The 13361-nt window shown below is 38.2% G+C and overlaps 1 pseudogene; it reads left to right on the top strand.

Moving 5' to 3' along the window:
• Window positions 1–673: 673 nt before the first annotated feature.
• On the top strand, window positions 674–13349 carry LOC140562780 (uncharacterized; annotated as a pseudogene).
• The last annotated feature ends 12 nt before the right edge of the window (window positions 13350–13361 follow it).

Genomic DNA, 13361 nt, shown 5'->3' on the forward strand with positions numbered 1-13361 from the left:
AAACAGCCAGATGTCCCTAAGATGCAATGTTATGGTACAGGCATATATAGCTGCAGTTGGAACTGGGTCAGTGGTGTTTACTGATAATGTGACTGTTAATATTGGTAACACAATGGATTCTGAAGTGTATACAGTTATCATTTCTGCACAGATTCACTCAAATGCTGCAAAACAGATGAGACTGCACTTTACTGTACAGATAAAAAAAAGGGGTCAGCAGATGATCAGTACTGTCTTAATATATGGAGACTTACTGTGGAGCATTATTGCAGTTCTTGCACATCATTAGATCTTACACTGTGCTTTTTAACACAGTCCATATGTATCACTCAATCACAAAATGTGCATCCCTGTTATCTTTTTTCAATGTTTAGTTAAGAGGATGTGAGGCACTGTCTAAAACAGCTAACATCTTATTGCGTATCTTAAAGTGTTTTACAGAATTACATTTCTCTTCTGGGCTGCACTTCTCTGTCCTTATAACAGCTGCACTAACAAATGTAGGAGGAGTCTTTACATGCTTGGAGAAAAACACCCCAATCCTCTTTTTTTTACCTGAACTGGAGTCACCATGATGTTTCTGTGCTCACTGGCTGTGTGTATGATAATACTTGGTAAGTGTAATTATGTCTTGATCTATGTGAAATGTATTAACCAGTTCTTAATTGTCATGATGTGCCTAAGTATGTCAGTGGTTGAGTGGCAGATCATCTCTGATATAAAACTTTTGAAAATTTTGATATTTTACTTGAACGGTTCATTATAGATGCCTCATAGATTCTATTTTATTTTATTTTATGTTTTTTACTTTGTTGCAGAGAACAGTTCAGCACAGTCAATAACACCACAGGAGAACTAAAAGCATACTCTTAAAGATGAGACAGTTACTCTCTCCTGCAATTATAATGTTAAAGTGTACAATCTGCAGTGGTATTGACAGTATCCTGGATCCAGACCAGAGTTTTTTTTCAGTATCAGACTCTGCACTCTACTACTGTGCCCTGACACCCACAGTGACAGAAAACCTAGCTACACTGTACAAAAACATTTCTTCTTATTCAGGAACACACAGTTTTACTAATTAGATTCCCAACATCAGTTTTTTTTTTAAATATTACAGACATTTTTAAATGTGTTAAATTGAAAACATTTACAAATTCTGATGTAATCCCAGTTAGATTTTCCTGGAAATTCACACATACAGTATCAATAAAAGCTTTACAGTGGTTTATACGTTTAGTATTTTTGTGTGAGAATTTTGTGTAAATAATAATAAACCTAAAGGGTCATGCTATGACACAGAGCTCAATCAATGGCTGTATCTGATGAACTGAAATCAGATGCTGGTATTTGAATCTACTGGTCAATTCACTGAGGCTGCATAACCTTACAGACAGTCAATCACACTTTATAAACAGGATAAGAAAGTGGATGTTTTAAGTTTCAGTATCTAAATCATTTAAACATTTTAATAAGTTGATCACTGAGGCAGTGTGTCATGACTTTCAAGCAGAATTGAGGAATAATTCTAAAAACTAGTAATTTTGAATACTGAACATACTAAACAAAAAAACCTTTTGTTCTTTTTATTTACTTAATTCATGCTGTTCCTCCCTTTTCCTACTTCAGTTCACTGCTACTCCCATACCTGTTTCATGAACTCAATAACAGTGGAGATAATTGCATTATGGGACAATTGCTTACTTGAAAGAGAAAAAAAACATCTCTACTGTCTCTACTGACCAGGTTTTATGCTACAGTGTCTACTTGTGCACTAATACAGAATTGCGCCATTAGTATTTGTAAAGAAGACAATTTTTAATATGTCTGTTAGTAGAAGTATATGACAGGTTTTCAAATCTAGACCTTGAATCCTGTTTCCATTGCTGGGTTGTGTATAGACACTACCAGGCCAATCAATTACATTAACTGTTCCCTTACCTTCCAGCAAGAATCCAGGACAGGAAACAGGGATTCGCTGTATTAGATAAAAAATCTTTAGATGTAATACTAAATGTGATTTAATTTTAACTCAAGTACATTTCAAATATGGATATATATATATATATATATATATATATATATATGCAGTAGTATGTTTCAAATCTACCTTGTATGTTTAAGAATACTTAAAATAGTTTCCCTGAACACAGTGATATGACATATATAGGGCAGTGGTGTTTACTGATGATGCGACTGCTAATAAAAGTAGCACAATGGATTCTGAAGTGTATACAAGAATATAAATTCTGTATAGATTCGCACAAATACTGCAAAACAGATGGGATGGCACTTTACTACACAGATGGATGACAACACTACATACAATTCAGAGGTGATTTTCCCCAATGTACATTGTTAACAAGTTGTATAAAATAAATATTAATAAATATGTGTCACAAGACCCCTACAGAAAAGCACTTTGTGTTCATTCTATGGAAAAACACCACGTTCACGTACAACTTCCTTAACTTTCAGACTATAATGGGGGCAGTGGTATAATGGGGGCTCAGCGGTTAGAGCACCAGGCTATCGATAACAAGGTTGTGGGTTTGATTTCCGGGCCTGGCAAGCTGCCACTGTTAGGCCAAGGCCCTTTACCCTCTCTGCTCCCCGGGCGCTGGAGTTGGCTGCCCACAGCTCCGGGTTGTGTGTGTACCCACTGCCCCTAGTTCACTAGTGTGTGTGTTCACTACCACAGATGGGTTAAATGCGGAGGACACATTTCGCTGTACAGTGTACACTGTGAAATGACAAATATGTGCACCTTTATAATGTCAGCATGATTTGAGAGATCGAACATTATCTTGTAGCTTAAAGTAAACTAGAATGGGTGGGCACCATCAATACAAAATAGCATTATATCAACATTTATATTTCCTGGGTCTGATCACAGAGTACATTTGAAAAAAATCCCTGGAACAGGTTGTTAAAGTTAAATTATACAATTTCAATCAAATACACTTTTTGGACAATTCAGCAAATGTTTCCTCATGATTCACTTGCGCTATGGTCTGTTCGCACGCTTAAATAAAGTCCAGTGTTTATACTGACTCTGTAAATGAGAAACAAACAAAGTAGCTTGAAGCCACACAGCACAATTCCAGCTAATCAGCAACAGGGGGCATTTATGCAAGGGCCATTCATGCTCATACACAGAATGGGGTAAGCACAAGGATGAAGACATGTAAGCACTCATAGGGCATTTGGATGGTGGAAGGACCTCTAAACATTGAAAGACATGAAAAGGGATGCAAATGTTTCTCTTTTCCTGCTTGATGTGTGGGTAATATTGACATATTTTAACATTTTAACTTTCACAAAAAATGGTCAGTATGTTTTTTTTTCACTTATATCAGTGTTTGTGATAATTACAACTGGTTTGCGAACCTACAACCTAGCTAATGCTCAGCTAGGTAAAGTTAACTGTTTGTCACAATGTTCTCGCAAATCATATTTGATTGTATCATGTTTGTAAAGTATTTAACAGCAACTAAGATCTGGAAGCTGGAAATTCTCAAGGAAGGGGCGTGTTTGTTTTGCTGCTGAATTCAAACATTAAACTCATTCTCTATGATAAATACAACATACACAGGTACAAGAAACAGACAAAACAATGTAGCCTCTACACAGCATTCAGTATTGAATGTGTGTGTTGAGGACAAGATGCAGAGATATGTAACATGCTATGAGAATGTGTTACACATTCTCAGCCTATATAGGCATTCTCAGCCTATAACATATTTAGACTCAGCAGAACTCAGCAACTCTGAGGTAGATGACTACAGTACTTCTGCCATGCTCTTGATAAAGTGCACAAAAAGAGGTGCAGAGTGGGTGCAAGTTCTGTCCCTGTGTGTTGAGGAATATGATGGCCTGGGGGAAGAAGCGTTTGCAGAGTCTGACAGGCTCAGCTGCTCTGGTACCTTCCACCAGACAGCATCAATGAAAATGGTCTGTGGAAATTAACTGGGTCTTCCACAATGCTGGAGGCTTTGTGAATTTAGGGTGTGGTGTGACACCAGCTTTTGGAGAAGTCATTAACACAGAGGTTTACTTGCTTTGTCTAACATGCACTGTGGAAGTTTACTCAGTGAACTTATTAAAAGACAAGTACAACTGTTTGTCCTTTAATGGTGAGTAAGATCAGACCACATTTTATTAGTAATTTTAGAAATCCTTTAAATCCATTGAAGAATTCACTTTTTTCTACATTTTTAATTCCTGTCACTGTCCATGAGTCAACTGAATAAAAAATTAACTGAAATAACAGATTTGTTTTAATTATCATAAATGAAGATAATGCCAGTCCTCTCCAGACATTAGGAAGACCTCTTCATTATTATTCATATTTGTAATTACAACACAATTAGTCCCCATGCTCCCAAAAGCCTTAAAAGTATCAGTGGACCACTGATATGTGCTTCTTCAGCAATGGATGGGCAAGCAGCACAAATGTGAGGTAGGGATTAAAGGTGCTCTAAAGGTCAGATTTACCATAACCTAGTTAATTAATGAGGTGTTTAGTATATGGTGGTGAGAGTTTTGTACAAGGGAAATTTGCATACACCCAGCCCACCAGCTGGCAAGAGAGAAAATGCAATGGCTAATTGACCATAGTTCCCCTTAACTGCTATTTCTTAATGACATTTTAGACACTGGGAACTGGAAGTGCGAAAGGTGTCCAAACATTTCTACATGCAAAAATACTATTTATTTAAATGTAATACTTTTTAACTTAGGTAACAGTGCATGGATATTTAAAGGAATAAATGTTATTTTTTAAAGATAATTAGCTGCAGATTTTTTTACTAATTAGATACAGATTGTTTGTCTGTATTTGTTCAAAAACCAACACGGGTGCCTCAACATTTGCATATGTGTTTATATACAGAATGCTCAGGAAAATCCAAACAAATTAAAGTTAGTTAAACAAGGGAGTTTTGCAAATGTAATTTAATTTATTTATTTTTTCAAAATATTGATAAATATTAAAATATTTTAAAGCTCTGCCTGTTTGTTTATATAATATTGCTTTGATTGTAGTTCATTTGTTTATGTGTTGAATTACACTTCCTCAAAGACAGAAAGCACCGTGGAGCAGCTCCCCAGAGCAGGAGTTTCCTGTTATAGTTTCTCATAACTGCTCTTACTTCAGACAGATTCACAATAACAAAGATCAGCATTAGAGCACTGAGAGCCTAAACACACTACTGATTTTATCTGATCATATTTGCAATGGAGAGAAATCTCCTCATCATTCTTATTATGGCATCAGGTACTCACTATAAGGTTGTGTTTAAATATTTGGAAAATCATTTTTTTATGTTTTTAAATATTTGACTACTTTTCTTTCAGGTGCGTTTGCTGCTGATCAAATTAAACCAGATCAGGAGACTGTTGTTAGAACTGCTTAGAGGGGCTCAACTACGAAGTGATAGCCACACTGCAGACAGTAGATTTCAGTGTACTACATCCAGTTCATCCACTGATCTTACTGTAAGAGAAATAAGCCTTTTAGATACCGCACTCTACTACTGTGCTCTTAAAGTTGTAGCCCAGTGATACAAAGTCTCTAAGGAGCTTTACAAAAACTCACACACCTTCTAGTGTCTTTGAACACAAGCAGATTAAAGTAATATTTAAACCACACTGCTTATCTGTACTTACACTCTCTCTAAAAATAAAAAGAGCCTTAATTGCATTAAGGGAAAAAACTAGATGCTCATTTTCCCTAATGACTTATTTCCTAACTGTAAATGAGTTTACATATTTTGTACATGTCTGTTATTATTGGGTAAGATAGGATATTTAGGAAATGGATTTGCTATACCAAACTCATCAGTGTTAAACATATAATTTATGAGGAGGCAATTTTATTCCATCATCCATCAAAATATCTCAGTAACACAGAGATAAACAACATATGCGCACAAAGATTTACCAATCTACTTACACTTTAGCAGAGCTCAGTAACACTGTCTACAGTCGCATACTGTCTGTTCAAAGAAGAAGTACATAGATCTAGCTATTTTTATGTTTGTTCTGACCTTGGTCTGTCCTCGTTTCCTTGTCTGCCCTGTTATTAGGTCATGTTTGTTTGTCACTGTTTCTAGCTCTCGTTTTGATCTGAAGCCTTGCGTCGTAGTTCTTAGTTTGTTTGTTTTCCTGTTTTTTCCCCCCCAAAGCCCTGCTTTGCAGTTTTAGTTAATGAGTTTTGTTTTCTTTTGTATCCTGGCCCCTACCCAACAGATTGTGTTCATTCTGTTATGTGTTTCCTGTTATACCGTTCAGAGCCCTCCTAGTCCCAGGCAAGTTCAGTTTGTTGTTTTAGAGTTATGCCCTTTAGATTGCTGTTCTGTTAATCATTAAATTCTTGCATTAGACAGCAATGTCAACATCTCCCAAATGTGAAGTATGTTGGTGACAGCATCATGTTGAGGACATGCTTTATACTAAAGAGTGAATGTAAGCAGGGAGATACTGGTAGACATGAGTTTGCTAAAAACTTAAATTAGAAAGACTCTTCTCCTTTCTGTCAGAAAATGATCCACACAACAAAGTACAGCAGTAGTTGGACAACAAAAGTGTGAATGTTCCATGACCACAATCCAAATCTCAATTCAATAAATCTGTAACACTGTTTAAAATTTGCAATCAAAAAGTCATCCAACCAATCAAAACAACAATCTTAAAAGTGAAGGTGCTTTAAATACTTCTTTGAGTGATGCCACCAAAGAACCACTTTTGTTTCCTTTAAGAACCATGTTTGTAATAGAGAAATGTAAAGAACCATTTAAAATGATACAGAACAATCACTTAATGAATGTTGAATGAAAGGTTTTCTACATTCATATACCTTTATTACAAATATAGTTATTTATGGAACCAAAAGTGGTTCTTCAATGGCATCGCTCAAACTATTTGAGACACCTTTATTTAATTCACAAATTCAAACATCTTTTAATGGGGCTCGATACTTTTTCTTGGCAAAAGTGTTTATGGAACTACATTCCTTATAACAGACACACTGACAAATGTAGGAGCACAGAGTGAGACTAGCCATCATAAAAAAAAAAAATACTGTAACATTGCTCTGAACTGCATTCCGCTGTCCTTATAACAGAAACACTGACAAATGGAGGAGGAGCCTTTACATGCTTCTGAACTAGCACCCAAATCTCTCCTCATTATCCGAACTGTAATCACCATGATGTTTCTGTGCTCTCTGGCTGCGTTTATGATAATACTTGGTAAGTGTAATTAAGTCTAATATAATGATGATTTCTGTTTTTGTTCATTAACACTGATTTCTTGTGATCGTTTTTATTTTGTTGCAGATAACTGTTTTTCACTATCAATAACACCACTGAAGAACCAAATGCATGCTCTTAAAGATGAAACAGTTACTCTCTCTTGCAAGTATGATGTAAAAGTAAACAATCTTCAGTGGTATCAGAAAATCAGAAAATCACATTGTCTGATTTTTAAAGAATTTCTTTGCAAATAATGGTGGAAAATAAGTATTTGGTCAATAACAAAAGTTCATCTCAATACTTTGTTATATATCCTTTGTTGGCAATGACAGAGGTCAAACGTTTTCTGTAAGTCTTCACAAGGTTGGCACACACCGTTGCTGGTATGTTGGCCCATTCCTCCATGCAGATCTCCTCTAGAGCAGTGATATTTTCTACGGGGTTGAGATCTGGAGACTGGACCTTGAAATGCCCTGGCAGTGTGCTTGGGATCATTGTCATGCTGAAAGACCCAGCACGCTTCATCTTCAATGCCTCTTGCTGATGGAAGGAGGTTTGCACTCAAAATCTCACAATACATGGCCCCATTCATTCTTTCATGTACACAGACCAGTCATCCTAGTCCCTTTGCAGAGAAACAGCCCCAAAGCATGATGTTGCCACCACCATGCTTCACAGTTGGTATGGTGTTCTTTGGATGCAACTCAGCATTCACTCTCCTCCAAACACAACAAGTTGTGTTTGTACCAAACAGTTCTACTTTGGTATTATCTGACCATAAGACATTCTCCCAATACTCTTCCGCAGGGGAACACGTCAAGAACACTGCAAGATCTGAGTCCCTGGCGGCGTAGTGTGTTACTGATGGTAGCCTTTGTAACGTTGGTCCCAGCTTTCTGCAGGTAATTCACTAGGTCCCCCCGTGTGGTTCTGGGATTTTTGCTCACCGTTCTTGTGATCATTTTGACCCCACGGGCTGAGATCTTGCGTGGAGCCCCTGATCGAGGAAGATAAGCAGTGGTCTTGTAGGTCTCCCATTTTCTGATTATTGCTCCCACAGTAGATTTCTTCACACCAAGCTGCTTGCCTATTGCAGATTCAGTCTTCCCAGCCTGGTGCAGGTCTACAATTTTATTTCTGGAGCCTTCGACAGTTCTTTGGTCTTCACCATAGTGGAGTTTTGAGTGTGACAAACAAAGCCCCTTAAAGAAGAAGTTACAGGTCTGTGACAGCCAGAAATCTTGCTTGTTTGTAGGTGACCAAATACTTATTTTCCACCATTATTTGCAAATAAATTCTTTAAAAATCAGACAATGTGATTTTCTGAATTTTGTTTTCTCATTTTGTCTCTCATAGTTGAGGTCTACCTATGATGTCAATTACAGGCCTCTCTCTCTGGGAGAACTTGCACAATTGGTGACTGACTAAATACTTTTTCCCCACTGTATGTAGCCTAGTCTGAAAATACCCTTGGCAGAGACTCAAGAGAACCCAACTGAAATGTCCCAACTAAGCACCACATTTACATTTCAGTAAAGGTTTTTGCTAACATGCCTCTGAAGTTTGACGGCTTGCACCATTACAATACTTATAGGCAACTACTCATCATATTTTCTGCTCCATGAAACATGGTAATACTCAGTAGTACACATTGATGGTCCTATAATATATTTGACATTACTAAAATGCATTCAATACTGGATACACCTTTGAGTATGATCAAGCCTCATCTTGTTGCCTATAATAAACTAATAAATAAGTACATACATGAACAATTATGGAGCTTTTTTTCTGGACAGATTGTTAATAATTATAATAATACTATATTTGCTTAACTATGAGACCATGTGGATTGTGGTGCTGTTACAAAAGTCAATAAACTTGATCACATGTAGCCTACTTGATGTTTTAAACCTGTGAACCTTCAGAGAGTAATAATTTAGATCTGCCAGATAAAGGCAAGACTTAACCAAGGTAATACAACAGCATTGTGTTTGTATATTGCCATTGTTAAAATAATAATAAAAACACAGGTAAAATATTATTTTTGTATTTGTTTGTCCTATTTTTTTCTTCAAATGAACTGCAAGTGTGAGTTGGCTGAATTCATTGTCTAACATGTACTTGAGGAACATCTTCAAAATATGAATAAAAAATAAGTAACTTTTAATCTTCACATTAACTTTCTCAACTGTCTACAGCAGCATCAACAATATTCCAGATGCAGACCACAGTTGCGATTTAGTGACACTGATACATGAAAGATGAGATAAGAAAAGAAAAGCACTTTTTTAAGTAGAACCAATTCAACTTATGTACCCAATTCCAGCACAACCATTATTGTCAAGTCTGCTGATGACATTGTTGTGGTGCTGGGTCTGATCTCTGATAAAGATGAAATCTCCTCCTTAACATCAACTTAACAAAGGAGCTGATAGTGGACTACAGCAAGAAGCAGGAGAGGAGCTACCACCTTGTCTGGATCCACAGATGTGCTGAGTGCATCATTAATACCGAACTTCCTGACCTGCAGGCCATCCACTACAAGCATTGCTTGACCAAGGCAAGAAAGATTGTGAAGGACCTAGAAATTAGAGCCAGTGTGAGCATCTGATGGGCTGAGTTTGAGAGCTGCTTTATTCGGCAGCTCACTGCTCAGAGATTGTGGCCCTTCCGTGTCTGTGACTCCTCCCAGTATGAAAACTTGCTTAAATATGATGGCCTCTTGGCAGGTTGCTGACCATCATCTGCAAAGCACAAGACATTAAAAGTTATCAAAAAAGTTATCCGCAGTTCTCAGAAGTGTTACCAAAGAGAGTAAAAATAGATTATTTCTAGTGAAGGTTCATTACTTCAGGATATGCAAGAATTATATTTAAAAAGTTTGATTTACACAGGATGTTCTGCAGCAAATCCCTCCCACTTCTGCCAGCCCAAGTCTGTCTCTCTCAGTGAATGAGGATACCCACCCACACTAGCCTGCCACCTGTTGGCTACATGCCTGCTATCACAGTTGAACTTGATGTAGAACAACATTGCACTGGCTTCCATTTAAAGCCCCTATTAATGATAAAAACCTTGTATTGACATCACAATCTCATCACAGGGTGCTGGCTTCTTACTAGTTTCCAAAATTCAGAAAGACTCAGTAGGGGAAGAGCCTTTTCTTATAAAGCCCTCTAACTCTGAAATAAGCTCCCGGATAATGTTTGGGACACAGCTTCAGTCTTTATGTCTAGGCTAAAAAGTTGCTTGTTTAGTTCAGGTTTTGGTCTTGTGAAGTTTAGAAATATTGTTTCCCTGATATTAAATCTGCAGGGGTTAATAGGGAACAATGGGTAAAATGGGGCAGTGGTGGCTCAGAGGTTAGAGCGCCGGGATATCGATATCGATATCAGGGTTGTGGGTTCGATTCCTGGGCTCAGCAAGCTGCCACTGTTGGGCCCTTGAGCAAGGCCCGGGCGCTGGAGTTGGCTGCCCATCGCTCTGGGTGTGTGTGTACTCACTGCCCCTAACACATGTGTGTGTGTGTGTGTGAGTGTGTGTTCACTACCACAGATGGGTTAAATGCAGAGGACACATTTCGCTGTACAGTGTACACTGTACAGTGACAAATACATGCACCTTTTACCTTTTTTTTTAAAAAAAGTGTTGGTGCTGTCATCCCACCATTTGCATGTGATCATTCAGGAGCGGATGGATGCCAGTGTTTCAGGGTGCTCTCATGTCTGTGTTGCCTTCTGACTAATTACTTTCAGTTGGCTATTTTAGTCAGATCTGTCAGTTGACACACTCTGATCATTTGTTCACATTATGGAGATAAATCCAAAACAGAACTAATTTCTTCACTTTACTCTTTTACAAAGTTAAAGAATGACCACCTGTCCAGCCTGTCACCATTGGTGGCTTCCTTTTATCTGGCTCAGACCTGCTGCTCAGCACATAAGTCAGGACGAATGGGCAGTAATCACACCAAAAGCTGGTCGAAACCGACTTATAGTTCTCACTCTCTGTAGACAAAGCTACAGTGAATGTAACTGAAAAGAGTCTGGAGAGGCACTCTGCCACAATATCAGACTCTGCACTCTACTACTGTGCCCTGAGGCCCACAGTGATAGGAAGTGGTTGACTCTCAGAAACTTGTCTTTTGATGTTGTTGTGCATTTGTCTCTCTTCCTGTAACAGACATCTTCTCTACTTTTACTTCTCACTCATTTTCTCTACTTTCTGACTTGTCTTCTGATGCTATCTTCCTTTGTTAAGTGTCTTTTTCTAGAGTGTCATGCCGGGTCAGGTGTGGCAGTGAACACAAGGAAACACTTGCAGGGTAGGACGATGCAAGACTTTAATATAAAAACTAAGTAACAAAAACAAACAAGCAAAACCAGAGGTGCAGCAATCTAATGGGCAAAACCAGAAGGTAAAAAGCAGAACTTGACTACACAAACCAGGCAAAGTAATACGCCTGGGACTGGGAGGTAGCTGAGCGGTTCAAAAGAAAACAAGGAACCCATAAAACAAAAACACTCTACGGGTTTGGGCGGGGATGCAGTAAGAACCAAAACTATGCATGCAAAACTGCAAAGCAGGACTTCGGAAACGAATGAACAAAAAACTACGAAGCAAGGCTTCGGGCAAAACCAGGGTGATAAAAACAGTGACAAAACAGTCTAACTGTCTGGGCATACAAGGTAACAAGGGCAACAGATGTAAGACCAAACTCGCAATGACAAGATCAACATACGTCTCCCTTGAGCAGACCGTAGAACGCTGTGGTACAGAAGTTGCAACAGCATGGCATGGCAACAAGAAAGGGAAAACCTATGACTTAAGAAGCCCCAGTCCCAGGTGTTCGTAGTTGCGCTTAAGGAGGAAAGCCCCGGCTCCTTATTTGGGCTTGGGGAGTCAGATAACGCAGGCCTGACATAGAGATTATGATAGCAATCTTGCAATGTTGTGTTAATACTGCAGTGGACAATGCAGTAACACAGTCACTGTGTCCCTGCTTCTACATAAAGTGTTTGTAAAGAGTGCATTGTTTGCATCAATTTTCAAAGCTTAATTTACTTTTGTAGGTACAGACCAGTTGTAAGTTGTTATAATGACTTGTTCCTTAGAAAGGCCCCCTGTCTACAATTTATATTGTCCGGTTTTAGTCTTGTTTTCCCTCAAACGCCCTGGCAGTTTAGTGCTTATTATTGCACTTAATGTCACTGGACACTGTATAATTTTAGGTGAAAAACTGGAAAATTGGTGGTGTTCTCAAACTTTTTACAAGTATATTAATATGATTATATTGAATTCTACGTAACACTTCCATTTAACAACACAGAGGTTTCCCAGCCAATAACTGCATTATCAGATGAAATGAGATCAGAACTAAGATGAGTGAGAAGTCTTGTGAACTAGGAGTGGGTGGAGCCAGAAATAGGATACAGTACACACACCAAAAGAGAAACAGTACTGTTAAAAATGTCCAATGCTGGAGGTCTGAACTCACTCTCACCTATCATGATACTTTTCTTCTATGTTATCATGCTTCTTTACAGCATTGGTAAGTCATACAAACTCAACAGTATAAGGACGGAATGTTAGATTACAGCATACTATTCACTCAACTCTTTTTAAATAATAATAAAGTATTAAAATATCTAAATATTATTTTTATGTAATGTCTTTTTAGGTGAAACCGCTGACACCATCACACAGAACAATGCCAGTGTGTTTTTGAGTGAAGGCAGCAGGACCACACTCTCCTGCACATATGATGGATCACCATGGAGTCTCCACTGGTATAGGCAAAAGCCTGGAGCAAGACCAGAGTTTCTGTTGCTGATTAATGAAGCCAGTGGACATATTACTACAGCTCAACCATCTGACTTAAGACTGTCCACCAAACGTCATAAAAAGGATAAAAAAGTGGATCTGGAGATCTCCTCTGCTGTAGTAGCAGACTCTGCACTGTACTACTGTGCCCTGGAGCCCACAGTGTCAGGAAACCCAGCTGCACTGTACAAAAACATGTCTTTCAATAGAGGGCACTATTTCTCTTTTGCATGTTTACATTCAGCTTCCTCATTCTTCAGGTTTTGACATAAGTCTGCC

Source organism: Salminus brasiliensis, chromosome 9 (assembly GCF_030463535.1).
Source record: "Salminus brasiliensis chromosome 9, fSalBra1.hap2, whole genome shotgun sequence".
NCBI classification, from domain to species: domain Eukaryota; kingdom Metazoa; phylum Chordata; class Actinopteri; order Characiformes; family Bryconidae; genus Salminus; species Salminus brasiliensis.